Below are 15582 nucleotides of genomic sequence, written 5' to 3'. Positions count from 1 at the left end.
TTTGGCAGCTGTCTATCAAAAATGTGTGTTGCTCATGTGCTCATGTTTTTTTTTTTAAACTCTGTAGTGGTATGGCCATTGCATACATGTTGGATTCAGAAAATTTTTTTTTAACAACAAACCAAAAATCATTTGTATATTCTTAGCTACATTTTAAGACCATCACCATCAACATTAATTGCGCCGTTCTTGTGTTGTAAGCGTTTGAAGGTAGCCATATTGATTTTTTTTTTCGATTTTTTAAAAATCAAACGTGGAAACTTTTATATTTTTATTTCTAATTTTTCGAAAAAAACTTTTGTTTGTTCAACAATCTTATCAGAATCCATTTAAGACTTTTATCTGCATATTGCACAATAAAGATATGACAGAGTATAAGTTGTGTAAAAATTTTCCTTTAAAATAGGGTTGCCACATAGAAGTTCCCATTTGAGAAGTGGCAACCCTATTTTTCATTTTCAGCACAACTTATCTTTCATTTGACAACAATTTTAACCTCTATCTTTATGAACTATGTAAGTAACTTGACAGTTAACGCTTGCACAATTATACTTGTTTTTAATAAAACTTATGGCTACGTTCAGAATACTTAACACCGCAATAGCTATTTTAAATAGTCATTTATTGACTGGTAAAATAGTCATATTTAAATAGTTACAATTGACTATTAAGTAGTTAATTTGGAAAATACGAGTAGGTACTTCGATTGACTATAGTCGCAAATAATATTTTTTAACTATTTAATAGTAACCCCGGTATTAACTATTTCTTTCTCTGAAGTATATCTATGCTGAAAATAAAACCAAACGCAAAATGTTTTGTGACGATGTATTCAAGCAATGTGTCTTTATTTTGATGCTGTTTTCCCAACTGGCTCGTTGGTCTAGGGGTATGATTTCCGCTTAGGGTGCGGGAGGTCCCGGGTTCAAATCCCGGACGAGCCCAAGAAGATTTTTTTTTTTTAATTTTCCTTTTTTCAATATATTTTGTTTGGACAAAAAACAAAAGTATCAATGCTGTCGTTTTCCATGATTTGGACTGCTGCTATTCAAATCGCATTTATGAAAGAAGGTTAGTAGATACATATATTTTTAGAGTCGAAAAGTAGATTTTCTTGAGTAGTTGTGAGTTGAATTATATCGAAGTAAATTGTGTAATGTGCTATGTGCTATAAAAATGTTTATTTGTGAGAAAATTACTTAAATAAGTAATAATTTGTAAAAAAAAACAATTAGAAATTAGTACTTTTGGTTTTATTTCGTTTTGTATATATTTTTTATTATTTAGGTATTCATTTATTCTACGATAATACAAAATCAACACTTTACACTGTGAATTTAGTAAATAAAAACAAAGTTTTTCTATCCTGATTTCATATATTAAATATTTACCAATTTAAGTTTTATCATTGTACAACAAAAGCGAAAAGAAAAACTGTACAAAAAGTAACGTATACACCGTAGTGAACTACGCTATCTGTTCCTATCTATTTCTACTGATAAAACATGGCAATAGTCAAAACGTTAACGTATTATCGTAATCATGTTCATGCGCCGTGTTTCGACCGCTGTTTTTTAAGCAAAATTTTCATCGGTATGATTTAAAGATACACATGGGACGTGGCCCAATTCTATTTAGAACATAATTAAAACATCATAAAAAACCAGCGTAAGAGATTGTAATAAATACTTTGATGTTACGTATACACCAGAGTGCACATATGTAATAAGACATAATTCAATTGATTTGAGGTACAAACTTTAATTGGGCGCATGTGTGTTTCGGAATATGTTTGGTAAATATTTGTAATAATTATGTCTGTTATAATAATTATAATGCTATGGAAACAAAATTTTAAATTTTTGGCAGCTCAAACAATTTATTTTATTTCTTTATTAGAAGATAAATATTTTTTTTTTTGAATTAACATTTTAAAATAAAAAAAAAACTTTTAATAATATGGACAACTTGAACTCGCTAAGAACCAAAACGTCTAATTTAGTTGGGCTTTTATTTGATCATACTCATCAGCAATTGCGAAAAATGCAACATCTTTTCGAAATACTCTAGAAAGGTCGACCATTTTCTTTATAGCAATAACATTAAAATACCATTTATTTACATAAGTCTCCTTCCTACTTTATTGTTAAATAGAGCATTGTTAATAGATCTATACCATGCTCATGCTCACTTTCTATAAAGCAATTACTATTTTATTATTGTTATTTTATTAATTGTTTTCATTTTGATATATCAAAGTGCATTTTCTATAAACCCAAAAGAGTCATATTATATCATCATCGATTTGAATGCAATTTTTCAACCTCTCTGACCTTATCGTAGGTAACCTTTGATTTGCAAACTGCCGCGGCTGGCTCACAATAGTCTTGAGACACTTAACATTACCATCATATAGAGGGACCTACTTTAAAAGCTTATAACACTCCACCACTTCCACCAAACGAAACCATTTCTCTATTTATTCAAATTGGCATTATGCATATTCAAAAACAATAAACTAAATAAAATAACAAACAAAATTGCTGCAATCGTAAATGTTAAACAGAATATTTGTACCTCCTCTATATCGAAAGGAAAAGTGCACATTTCTTTGTGCAGATGTAAAATTCAAATTATGCATTAGGATTAAAGGAGACTTCAATAAAAAAAAAAAAATGGGAGGAATGCATGTCCGATGGAAAATACCTAAGTGCACGATTATTTTGTTAAACTAAATAATGCATTCATACAAGACTCTTGGCTTGGTTATGCTTAGATTAGGTACCAACTTATGGGCTATGGCGATGGATTCCCTATCAAAATCAGAGCACATGGCTCCTACTGGGCATGTGGTATACCCCAGCATATGATGATTTTGCAATGAATTGATAAGTCTTCAAAAACTAATGTTGGCAATTTGTAGATTGAAAGATTTGCACAGTTTATTACATTATTTCATAATTAAATAATAGCTTTTGTAAAATGCAGTTTATTTCGATTATCTTATCAAAGTTTTGTAATTTAAATACATTTAGACAAAAAACAATATGTGTCCTAACTTGAGTTTTGTATATCACAATACCCTGGAATGTAAACCTTTTATAACATTAGACCGTTTGGTCATAAGACTATCATGTCCAAAAAAAATAAACTTGAATCGATTTTTTTTGTTTGACGATCTAACGTGAACAAACGATGAAGAGTCAACATTTTGGAATTTGAGGGATTACTTGTTAAAATCACTGTTCCAAAACTAAAAACAGAAAAAATACAAAAAAGGGGATAAGCTATTTTTCATGAACCACCGGCCTTATAAATATTATATGACCATATTAATGATATATCATCCTGTATTTTTTTGCTGCCCAATTTTTTTTGTTTTGTTTTATTTTGTATGTGATCGCAGACGTGTTTTGAAATTTAATCCACCAACGATGTTGAGAAGAGGAAGCATCATCATTGTGTGCATCTCAAGTGCCATCGAATCACAGGACCCAAAATAAAATAATTTTTTTTTTTTTGTTTTGACTAAAACAGAAACCAAAATAAAAACGAATCTCATCCGCTTTGGTTTGATCATCAACTTCTGCTCCCCGTTAGTGATCCATTTTTTGTTTTGTTTCTTAAATGAACCAATGTACCGAAAACCCGACTTTATGCACCTGCCCATGTGGCAAACGAGTTCACGACGGAAAGATGACTCAGATTTCTTCTGAAGTCCTTTTGGGGCAGGAAATTCTTATTTTTTGTTTACCTACTTTGTTTTCTATATATATTGTTCTTTTGCTAAGCAGCTAGTTAAAGGGTCATTGTAAAGTAATCATACAAAATCGAGGATTTTGTCACATAAAATATATCTCATGCAATTTATGGTTACGCAAACTCATCCAAAACTTTATATTTTGTTTCAGATTTTGGAGGTTTATTTGACAAATAATAATTGTAGTGTGTGACTGTGTTGTCAGAGGCGTACGTTGAGTTGCTGGGACCCCGCCCGGGCGCGCCCAAGACTGAATTTCGGGATCCATTTGAAATTAAAAAAAAAGTACGTATACGCCATACTTTTTTGTTTATGTATCATTTTTTGGTCGCTAAGATTATTAAAGTAATATTTTTTTGAGGCCCTAATGTAAAATTTAATTGTTTTTTCAAAAATGAAATATTATGTGGCTGGCTACCAATTCATTGTATTATACTGGTGAAAATAATTTGTCTCGCTTCTGCCCAAAGGGATTCATGTCAAATAAATTATCTCTTTGCTTCGTTACTTTTACAATAATTTACCTTCCCTGCATTGTTTTCAGTCGGGGCCCTATCGTCGGTCGGGGGCCCGGTGCACCGCCCTGCTGGCCCCAATGGTGTGTACGCCCCTGTGTGTTGTTCTTGTGAGCAAGTACATGCGATTTAGACTTCTGCTTTAGTTTTTAGTTCTTTATTTTTTTCTTTAAATGTTGCTAACAATTTCTTAGTCACTTTAATGAATTGGAAGTTTTCAAAAAATGCTTTGAAATGATGTATTTAATTTTATAGGAGTGTTATTAAATGTTTAATTTTCACAATTAAATGTTGCTGACTTAGTTTGAATACAGAGAAAAGTGATTGGAATGAATCATTTTGTGAATCCTTACCTCAACATGTTTTTAAAAATCCAAAAAATATTTTTTTTCAAAATTTTGTTTTTTTTTATAAAATTAAACTCATAAATTTAGAATACAAAATTCGTTAAAATTGAACTAGTTATTCAGGAGATATTCAGAAATTTAAATAACGGTTCTATGGGAGGTATACCAAATACCGTTAATAACGATTTAAAAAAAAAAAAAATTAAAAGACAGACCTTGTCTTAAAGCTGTTAGTTAGAGCCTTTTTGAGTAAATTAGACTTTTCCAAAATTGGTATATGACAGGTTTAATTCCAAAAACCCATCTGTACAGTGCCAAAAAACTGCAACATGCCAAGTTTGAAGTGGATCGGCTCATTTGTTTAGGCTGTGGCTCCTTTAACAGACCGTCAGACATTGAGACATCCTTGTAGAATTTAAAATATCTTCAGCGCAAACAAAAGCAAGAAAATAAAATAGACGACTTATTTTGTTGAAACAATATTAATGAATAATAAATTTATTGAAAATATTTTCTGATAAGAAACATAAAAAGTATTAGATTATAAATTAAAAATAGAGTGTGAACGAATACAGTAAACATATTTTAACATATTTCAACACTCCTCCTCGTTCATACTATATTACATTTATTACGAAAATATTTATGTTTTGTTGCATTTAATGGTTTAGTTAGTAAATCAGCAATCATTTCATCGGTCTGACAATACTCACATTGAATGATATTTTTCTTTGCAAGATCACGAATCATCTTATATTTTGTATCAATATGCTTCGTTTTGTATGAAAACTTGCTATCACGTACTAGCTCAATACATCCTTGATTGTCTTCGTAGATTATAGTAGGCAAATCAATCTGTTCATGCATCTCAATCAATAGTTGCCTCAGCCATTTTACTTCTTTTGCTGCCTCTGATACTGATATAAACTCTGCTTCACAAGTTGACGTTGCTACCATACTTTGTTTTTGACATGACCAGCTAGCTGTTCCTCCATTCAAGAATATGATTCTCCCACTGTTTGACTTTCTATCTATTCGGTCATCAGCCCATGTAGCATCAGCGTAACCAAACAGTGATAAATCATTTGACTGGATATTGCTGAGTTTTATTTTCAATTGATGTGTGGTTTTGAGATACCTTACCACACGTTTAAGTTGATTCCAGTCATCTGTAGTTGGTTTTGATACCCTTTGTGCCAAAATACTGACACTTGCTGAAATGTCAGGCCTCGTGTTAACTGACAAATAGAGTAATCGCCCAATTAATTTTCTATATTTCGTGTTATTTTCGAGTTCTGTTGACGGTTCTCTTTTACCATAGTTAACTTCTAACGGTGTTTTAGCCTCCTTTGCATCTATCAGGCCAAATTCTGATGCAGTTCTCTTGATATAATTTGATTGACATAGTTCGAAATTTCCATATGAGTCTCTGCTAACTTGCATACCCATTTAATGTTTAATTTCACCCAGATTTTCCATTTTAAATTTTGACTTGAGAATACCTTCAATTTTCTTCATTTGATCAATTGTCATACAAACCACTATAATATCATCCACATACACAGAGAAAAATATGACCCGCTAAAAACTAACAGATTGTCATATTGTTTTACCTTCCATACATTTCATAAGGAAATCTTATTAAAATCAACGATTAATAAGGTTTTTTTAAGGAGATTTCTTATTATTTTTATAGAGAAAATCTTATTAAAATTTGACTGAAAAGTTGTTTTTTTTTGCAACTTAGCACTAGAACAAAAATCGCGATCAATATTTTCATGGCAGGTTGGTCCAGGTGGTAAGGTGGGCGACTAATGATTTGAAGTCTCCAGTTCGATTCCCAGCCTGGTCATCGTTTTTTTTATTTTTTTGCAGATTTTAAAACAATAAGGAAAACCCGATTGTTTTAATAAGGTTTCCTTCTTGGATGAAAACCATAGAGAAATCTTATTGTTTTTGTTCTATTTTATGTGGTCTATTTTTCTCTGTGTAGACAATAATGTAACAGTAGTCGTTTTCGATCATTTTTGAATACATGCATGGATCATTGTAGCTCTGATTAAAGTTCCCTTCAATCAACACATCATGTAACGCATTGTTCCATGATCTTGCGGCTTGCTTTAGTCCGTAAATGCTTTTCTTTAATAAGCAAACTTTTGATTCATTGTTACTTTTGAATCCCTCTGGTTGTCGCATGTAAATTGTTTCACTTAACTTCCCATTCAGAAAAGCTGTTTTAGCGTCTAAGTGGTAAACAATCATCTTTCTTTTTGCTGCTACTGAAAGTAAAGTTCTGAATGTGGTGTGTAACACAACAGGTGCAAAGACCTCATCATAATCTTCGCCATATTTTTGCGAATAACCTTGCGCTACATACCTTGCTTTGTACCTTTCAATTTCACCACTTGAATTTGTTTTTATTTTAAATACCCATTTACCTCCAATGGCTGTTTTACCTTTTGGTAAAACGACCAGTTCCCATGTCCCATTTGATTCGTGAGACTCAATCTCCTCCTGCATTGCAATGAGCCAATGCTCCTTTTCATCACTCTCGATAGCTTCAGTATAAGTCTTTGGTTCAATCAGTTCTTTTGCCATAAATATTCCGCATGCTTCATTTTGAAAACGTTTTGGTGGAACTCCCTTATTTATTCGCTCTGAAACTCGTCTTGGTTGATGTAAGTCTTGTAAAACAGGTCTCTCATTATCTATTGGCTGTTCTTGAATGTCTTGATTGTTGTTTTGAATATCTGGTTGAACGTCTTGATTGGTGTTTTGAATATCTGGTTCCGGATCCTGTAGTATTTGCCCATCATCTGAAGTTTTCTCTTGACAGTTTCTTGATCTATGAATAGAGCTCAATTCGATAAATTCTTCACTTTCGTCATCAATTTTGGTAATTTTCGAAGAACTAAATTTGACGTCTCGACTAATTGTGATCTTTTTCGTTATTGGATTATAGCATCTATAAGCTTTTGACTGCTCATCGTATCCTAAAAATATCATCTCGATTGCAACACTGTCAAGTTTCTGCCTCTTCTCTGCTGGTATATGGACAAAGCATTTTGAACCAAATATTTGAAAAACATCTGTACTTGGTTTTGTTCCGTTCCATCGTTCATATGGTGTCATATCTGTAGTTCTTGTAATTATACGATTTTGAATGAAATTGGCGGTTGTTACTGCTTCACCCCAGAAACTGAATGGAAGATTAGCATCTATAAGCATGCAACGTGCCATCTCAATCAACGTACGATTTTTTCTTTCCGCTTTACCATTTTGTTGCGGGCAGTACGCTGCAGTCAATTGAGTCTGAATACCTTTTGACTTCATGTATTCAATCAAACTCTTCGACGTGTATTCACCACCTCTGTCTGAACGGATGATTTTAGGTTTCTTCAAAAACTTCGTTTCACATAATGCAACAAACTCTTTCAGCTTCTGTTCAACTTCTGATTTGTGAGCCAACAAACAAATAACGGTAAAACTTGAAAAATCGTCAATAAATGTGACGATATATCGTTTGCCACTTGATGTCATTGTTTGCATGGGTCCACAAACATCCGTATGGACCAAATCTAGTGTTGCTGAAGATTCTGTTCTTGATTTCTTTGGAAAAGGTACTCTAGTTAATTTCCCTTTCATACATGTGTCACAAGTTTCATTTAAACCACAGTCAATTATCTGCAAGTCTTGAATCGTGCCTTTTGACTCCATAGAACGAATGGCTTCTGGATTTCGGTGACCCATCTTTCGATGCCATGTATGTATACATTTGTCATTGTGTTTTAAAGCACAAATTGCATTTGGTTGGCGTAACACATACAAATCACCAACAGTGTCTGCAACCCCTATTTGTTCACCCTTGTACTTTATTTCACCAATGCGATTGTCAAATTCAACGCGCATACCATTGTTTGTAAGACGTTTAACTGACAAAACATTGCCGACCAAATTTGGAACAAATAGAATTTCAGTTATTTTGGCTTTATGTATCTCATTACGTTCGTTACAAAACTCTAGAAATCCAGTACCAATACCTTCGACTCGGGCTATTTCACCATTCGCCAATTTTATTGTACTTTGGTATGATTCATCGAAGTTTGTAAATAAATTCTTATGGTTCACAACGTGTCTGGTCGCACCTGAGTCAATTATCCATTCATGCGACAAATGACCAACTGTGAAGAGAAAATCTTGCTCATTGACCTTATACGAATTACCTGATGAAGATTTTTCTTCAATGCTATTGACTTTATCAGCTGAAACCTTCATTTTGCCCTTGAACTTCTTCTCTAACCATTCTTTATACTTTGGACAGTTTTTCTTGAAATGATCTTTCTTTTTGCAGAAAAAACAAATGCTTACTTTTCCCACAACTTTCAGGACTGAAACATTTATCCCTTCGGAATGTCGTTCATATTCAGCTATTACTCGTTGTTGAACCAACGCATAAGTAACCTCATCTTCTTTACGTGCTTCAAGTGTTGTGATAAGTGCATCATAGCTGTTTGGTAGACTGCTTAAAAGCATTGCAGCACTCCATTTATCAGACAATGTCTCTTCCCCAATGTCACGAAGTTTTGTAAACAGCTCTTGCATTTTGTTAATATGAGCTTTTACATCACCACCTTCTTCGAGTTTCAAAGAACAAATCGATCGCATTAAAAATACTCTATTTGACAGAGTATTCTTCTCGTGATATTCTTTTAATGCGTCCCATGATTCTTTGGCTGTTCTTTTCGAACGAATATGTGGTAGTTGATCGTCTTCAACCGACAATCCAATCGTTCCCCTTGCCTCATCGTCCAACTGATCCCATTCATCGATATCTTTTTGATTTTCGACAATACCAGTTGCCCCTTTTCTTTCTTCAGGTCTATTTCCAATGATTACCTTCTTCCACAAATTTTGCTTTAGCAACAAAAGTTCAGTTTTGAATTTCCAATTTGCATAATTTCTATTATTGAGTTTTGCAAACTTGGATGTAACTTCTGCCATTTCTCTTGTGCAAAAATTCTGCTTCGTTTTTCTGTTAATCTGGACCTTAGCAATTAATATTGTTTAAACAAATCTATATTCTAATCTTTGAACAACAACAACATCTTGAAGGTGCTACCACCAAGTGTTTTATGGCTAGAGTTACAGTACTGTTTCACGGATGCCAATCCGATCATCAACTCCTTTTATTCCATTTTGTGTGTGGTGCTTGGTCTAGTAATTTTTTTTTTCATTTGATTTGAAAAACTTCTTCCGTCACACTTGAGTATTGAACCTAGCGCAGTGCGTAGTGTACTGGCTTCTGAACTCGCTTGGTCTAGGTTCAATACTCAAGTGTGACGGAAGAAGTTTTTCAAATCAAATGAAAAAAAAAATTACTAGACCAAGCACCACACACAAAATGGAATAAAAGGAGTCTGATGATCGGATTGGCATCCGTGAAACAGTACTGTAACTCTAGCCATAAAACACTTGGTGGTAGCACCTTCAAGATGTTGTTGTTGTTCAAAGATTATAATGGAATTGACGGAACAAAAAGCAGTCACTGCAAAGTATGGAAACATACGAAAAAACTGTAAATCTATATTCTATTTCTGCTTTTGTTCCACAATAAGTCTCATAATCTGTAGAATTTAAAATATCTTCAGCGCAAACAAAAGCAAGAAAATAAAATAGACGACTTATTTTGTTGAAACAATATTAATGAATAATAAATTTATTGAAAATATAAATCATTGTATGAACGAGGAGGAGTGTTGAAATATGTTAAAATATGTTTACTGTATTCGTTCACACTCTATTTTTAATTTATAATCTAATACTTTTTATGTTTCTTATCAGAAAATATTTTCAATAAATTTATTATTCATTAATATTGTTTCAACAAAATAAGTCGTCTATTTTATTTTCTTGCTTTTGTTTGCGCTGAAGATATTTTAAATTCTACAATCCTAATATACTGCAAGACAGACGGACTTTCGAGACCCACTTTTTTTTGCATTCTCTATAATCGTAATATCATGTTTGTACGAATGGATAACTTGATATACGCACATAAGTAGTAGAGTGGAGCGTTTTTGGACTTTTCTTTCAGATCACTGCGTGCAACTCATGGTTTATGCCTTGTGCATAATTCTTGCTCATGCTTAGTTTTTTTTTTAAACTTTACCTGCAGACGGGTTTCTTAAATACCATACAATCTTTTGTTTTCCACAAACTTTTGTTTTTAATATTGTTAAATTCATAAAAATAAATCGTTAAACGGTATAACTATTACGCCATTTTGACTTCGAAATAAAAATTTAGCATGGGCAAGAATTTAGTATGGGCAAGAATTATGGAAACACCTAAATGTTAAATATCTAAGGATTGCAATAAGATATGGACATAAATTAAATGCAGTTACAAAGGTTAGTGTTTTCTATAGAAATTAAATTATTAACAAAGTTTTTAAGTGTAGTATTAGAATTTAAAATTCTATTGAAATGGGTCAGGGGATGTCAAAATAGCATTTTCTTAAATCCCCCATAAACGACGTCATTATTTCAGAAAAGTTCTCAGTTTGAGTGCTCCATAGCTTATAAGGTTCAAATAGGTGGTTCTAACAAATATAGCAAATACAAACAAGTTGTAAAAGAAATTTGTTCTGGGTGGGATTTTATACAATTTAAAAAAATCTGAATTTTTGCGAAAATGTGCATTTTTCGGAGCCTTCCCGATTTCGTTTTTTCCATTAACGACTCAAAATAGGGGATCAGATCTGGTTCTAGAGACCACTCAGCATAAGTTATGAGCAGTTGATAGTGAAATGAAAAAAATTAAGTCAATTCAGATGGGTTCTAACGCCTCATAAAATATCGATTTTCGTGAAATACGAGCAATCTTCAGAGGCTTCCCGATTTTAATTTTTCCATTATCGAATAAAAAAAAAGTATCAGAATATGTTCAGAAGAGCACAAGGCATAAACCATGAGTTGCACGCAGTGATCTGAAAGAATAGTCCAAAAACGCTCCACTCTAATAAGTAGCGGTACCTATAGGTATCGCATGTAAAAAATGGAAAGATTCTATATGATAGATAAAATATGAAAACAAGTTTTTTCTTTTACGTCAAGATCAATATCACTTTCTATTACATTTAACAAGTGAAATCTGGGTATGTGTATAGTGAAACACTTTGCACTTCATAAGAAAACTTCTTTCCAAATAAAACGCATTCACTCTTATTATAAATCAGAAAGTCTAACTTCAAGTGCCTAGGATTCATAAGTAGCACTCTTCCTTTTCCCAGCAAGATATCTTTCAAGAAGACCCACAATTAAAATGACTTGTAGCTAAAGCCTAGCCAAATGGTCTGCCTCTATCTGGCAAAGTTACATGTTACATCTCAAACAGATTGTCAGATCCTTTAGCCAAATCTCTGCCAGGTAAATATAAGAATCCAGATAAAAAGAAGGTAATCCTTAAGAGCAGCATATATTTCAGATACTCTATACTCTGTGTGTACAAATCTATAAGAAGCCCCCAAGAAACCTAAACAATCCCGCATAAATCACAAAGTACCGCAGATCGCGGACTACCAAACAGCTTGCCATCCTCTCTCAAATGCTGGATTATGGGGCGTTACTTTGGACGTGCAGCTGGTTGCTCCCGGCTTTTATTCATTTTTTTGTTGTTGCTATAGATGCTGCAACTGGACGCCATGGTTAAGCATCTAGAATTTGCATTACATGGTAAATATCCGGCTCTAGGATCTAATCCTACAAGTTGCTGGTGTGTATAGTTTATATGTGGCGCCACAGAAAAATTAGAAGAAATTTATATTATACGCTGCGCCGCGCACCATACCGCCTCGAAGGCAGGCGAGAAACGAAGTGTGCATAGACGTACTCTATACGAAAAGCGAATGTGTGCGCAATTTGATATCTGTCAACTTCTGTCCGCAAGGTCAATGAGGGAGATTTTTCAGCGGATTTCTCGTGTCATACAAACCAGACACATGGACACATTCTCAACATTCGAGAAGATTAGATTTATCCTCCCTATGATCGTTATGTTGTTGAATCTTGAATGCATCCGCCTCGCGTTCGCTTGCTGCTGCTACAAAAGGTGAAGAATGCCAAGTACTCTGTAGGTAGTAGGTAGTAGATGATGGTGGTGATGGTATTGTAAGAACTTATACGTTTCTTCACCTTCACGACCGAAAAGACGACGACTGCGGACATGTAAAAGTGCTATGAAAAACACCACAGACAGACGCGCACACCAAACGAACAGCAAAAAATGTTAGGAAACGATGATGCTGCTGGATGCACTTGCTCTTGCACCAGCTGGAAACGTCAAGTAGCTCAGTAAATAGTCAATTTGTCAACGCAGCGGGTGGTAAACTTTTATGGTTATCACTTGTCCGTAGCATTAGAAGTGTTGGCAGTTGATAGACAACAGAAAATGCGGTATATTGCATTGAACAGGTTCGCACTTAATCACTTTTATACAACTTGACGCGCTGGGAAATATTATTTTGACGATTTTGACACTTTGATGAAAGGATCTCTAACACTTGTGCGCATATGGCTCATATCATATTATGGGAGAGCATCTTTTTCGATGATCACTTAATCAGTCAAATGATTGATGACGTCCGCAGCGAAGATGGTGTGAAAAGAGGCATTGCGTTTTTGGGAAAACGTTGTGTTATTTGATTTTTATGAATCTTGCAGCTTTTTTTTTTCAAAAAGACGATGAAATTATTTTCACCTTAACAAGACAGGAAATAATTAGTTTATAATTCCAATTTTAAAAGTGAAAACTCACCTAATCAAGCTTTCTAGGTTAGTATAACCGAAACAAAACTCAAGTTGAAAAACTTATCAGTTAGATTAACAGTAAGATTTCTTATTAAAATAAATTGAGTCCACTTATATTCTTTTTAATTTAAAATGATCATTTTTTCATAAAAAAAAACTCGACTAAAAATGAAAAGATTTTTTATCAATTCTATGTGCTTGTGCATACTTTTTACACTAACTAACAAATGATAAAAATTATGGCAAACTTCTAGTTTTCATAGAAACTTGTTATGGTCATGGATCTTGAAGTACATACAAAGAAAAAAATCGAAAAATTGAGATTTTACATTCAGGAGGCGTGGTAACCGCCCATTTTGGTAGATTTAATATCAATTATTATTAAAAAGTATACTTCTGAATACCCTAGAATCTTGAAACTTGGTAGAATTATAGTTATTGCAAAGGAAACATATTCAAACTAAAGATTTTCTACCTTGGAGGCGTGGTATCCCCTTAAAAATAATAAAAGAAAGATATAATGTTTTATAAATTAATTGACAAGTCTTAGAAAAATGTAGTTTTGGTTTTTTTTTTAATTTCTCAAAATCGACAAGTAAATAAGAGCATTGAATTTTAAAACTTAAATAGTACTTAATTAAATAAAATTTTGAAAAAAAATTAGTTCGCAAATTAAAAAAAAAAAATTTTTCAAAATTTTGATTTTGAAAATTAATTTTTCAAAAACTATTTTATAAAACAGCTTTATTTGAAAGCAAAATAAAAAAGAGATTTTGAGCTTGACAAAAAGGTATAACATGTTGTTGTAGGTATAACCGTTGATTTTAAATAATATTTTTTCCTAATTAAATCATTTTTTTAGAAAATTGCCCCTCCTGACTAAACGGGGGCGAACATTCACGCCCTCCAATACGATTTTTTTCTTGTCCCGACCCAACCTAGACGCTTAACCTTTTTGGCACATCCTCCTGAATTTGCTTGTATAAGAAATGAGATAATAATAAATTAAGCAAAGCATGTGTGGTTTTTAGGCAAAAATCTGCTTTTTCAAAAATGAAACCACAATCCGGAGGCACTTAGGCTTAAAATAATTAAATGAAATTTTACCGAACCATTTAGCACCTTTTGATCGCTGAGCCTTTTTGAAAATCCAAAAAATTGTATTTTGACCCACCCTAATGTACAAATACATATTGATATTGTTTAGTTAAGTGTAACAGTGAGTATTAGGCAATATTACAGAATTTCTGAAGTATTAAAGTATGCATTGATTTTTTGTTGGCTATTATTTTTTAAACTCAAACTAAGAAACAACATTTTCAAACAGGTAAAAATAAAAATTTATCTTATGTGTTTAAAGTTAAAAGTTTCATTTTGTATAGACAAGATGTAAAAAATATATATGTATCAAATTTGACCCTTATTGATCAGTTTCATTATTATCGAAGTAACACAATTTCAAATAATTGTATTTAAGTGTCTTCAACTTAATTTAAAATGTATTAATAATCTATTCTTTTATAGGTATTAAAAAATCAATATTTTAAGAAGTTTTGTCCGCTCAATTTAACACGGAAGTCTTTTTGACAAAAAAACTTCTAAGTTAAATGCAGATCCTATTTGTTTTAAGCAGGTTTCGAAGTTTGGATTATAAAAAAAATCAACTTTGTTTTCCGATAAATACATATATCATTCTTACATGTTCGGTTTATCTATCATCCGAGCACAAAATAGTTTATTCTTCAATATACCACCAAACACCAAAAGTAGTAGGTAGGCTGATTTTGCATTTCTGGCATATTTTAACAAAAAAAAAAAAATAAGAGGACTTCACCTCTTCTTTATTTCGTATAAGTAAGGAAATAAAAAAAACGTCAATTTTTAAGCTTTTTTTTAGTTAGAATTTTAGTCCAAACTAACAAAAAAAAATACCAACTTATTTTGATAAAATATTTAATTTCATTTGGAAATTGTTTTTAAAACATTTGTAAAATTAGGCTTGCTCTTGTGATGCATGTTTAAAAAAAAAACTGAAAACTTCATGACCTGCGATGCTGTTTTCTCAGAAATGTACCAATGGATTAGTACACTGTTAAAAATTTTGGTGTAGATTCTATGAAAATTTGGGTTACATGTGAGGCAACACCAAAATT

General features: G+C 32.5%; 1 non-coding gene across 1 annotated transcript; it reads left to right on the top strand.

Moving 5' to 3' along the window:
• The first annotated feature begins 872 nt into the window (after positions 1-872).
• Positions 873-944, top strand: Trnap-agg (transfer RNA proline (anticodon AGG)). The gene has a single exon. It is a non-coding gene; the product is annotated as a tRNA-Pro (tRNA).
• The last annotated feature ends 14638 nt before the right edge of the window (positions 945-15582 follow it).

This window comes from Episyrphus balteatus, chromosome 3 (genome assembly GCF_945859705.1).
Source record: "Episyrphus balteatus chromosome 3, idEpiBalt1.1, whole genome shotgun sequence".
NCBI lineage: Eukaryota > Metazoa > Arthropoda > Insecta > Diptera > Syrphidae > Episyrphus > Episyrphus balteatus.
The sequence above is the reverse complement of the archived record's forward strand: the minus strand, read 5'-3'. Positions and strand labels throughout refer to the sequence as shown.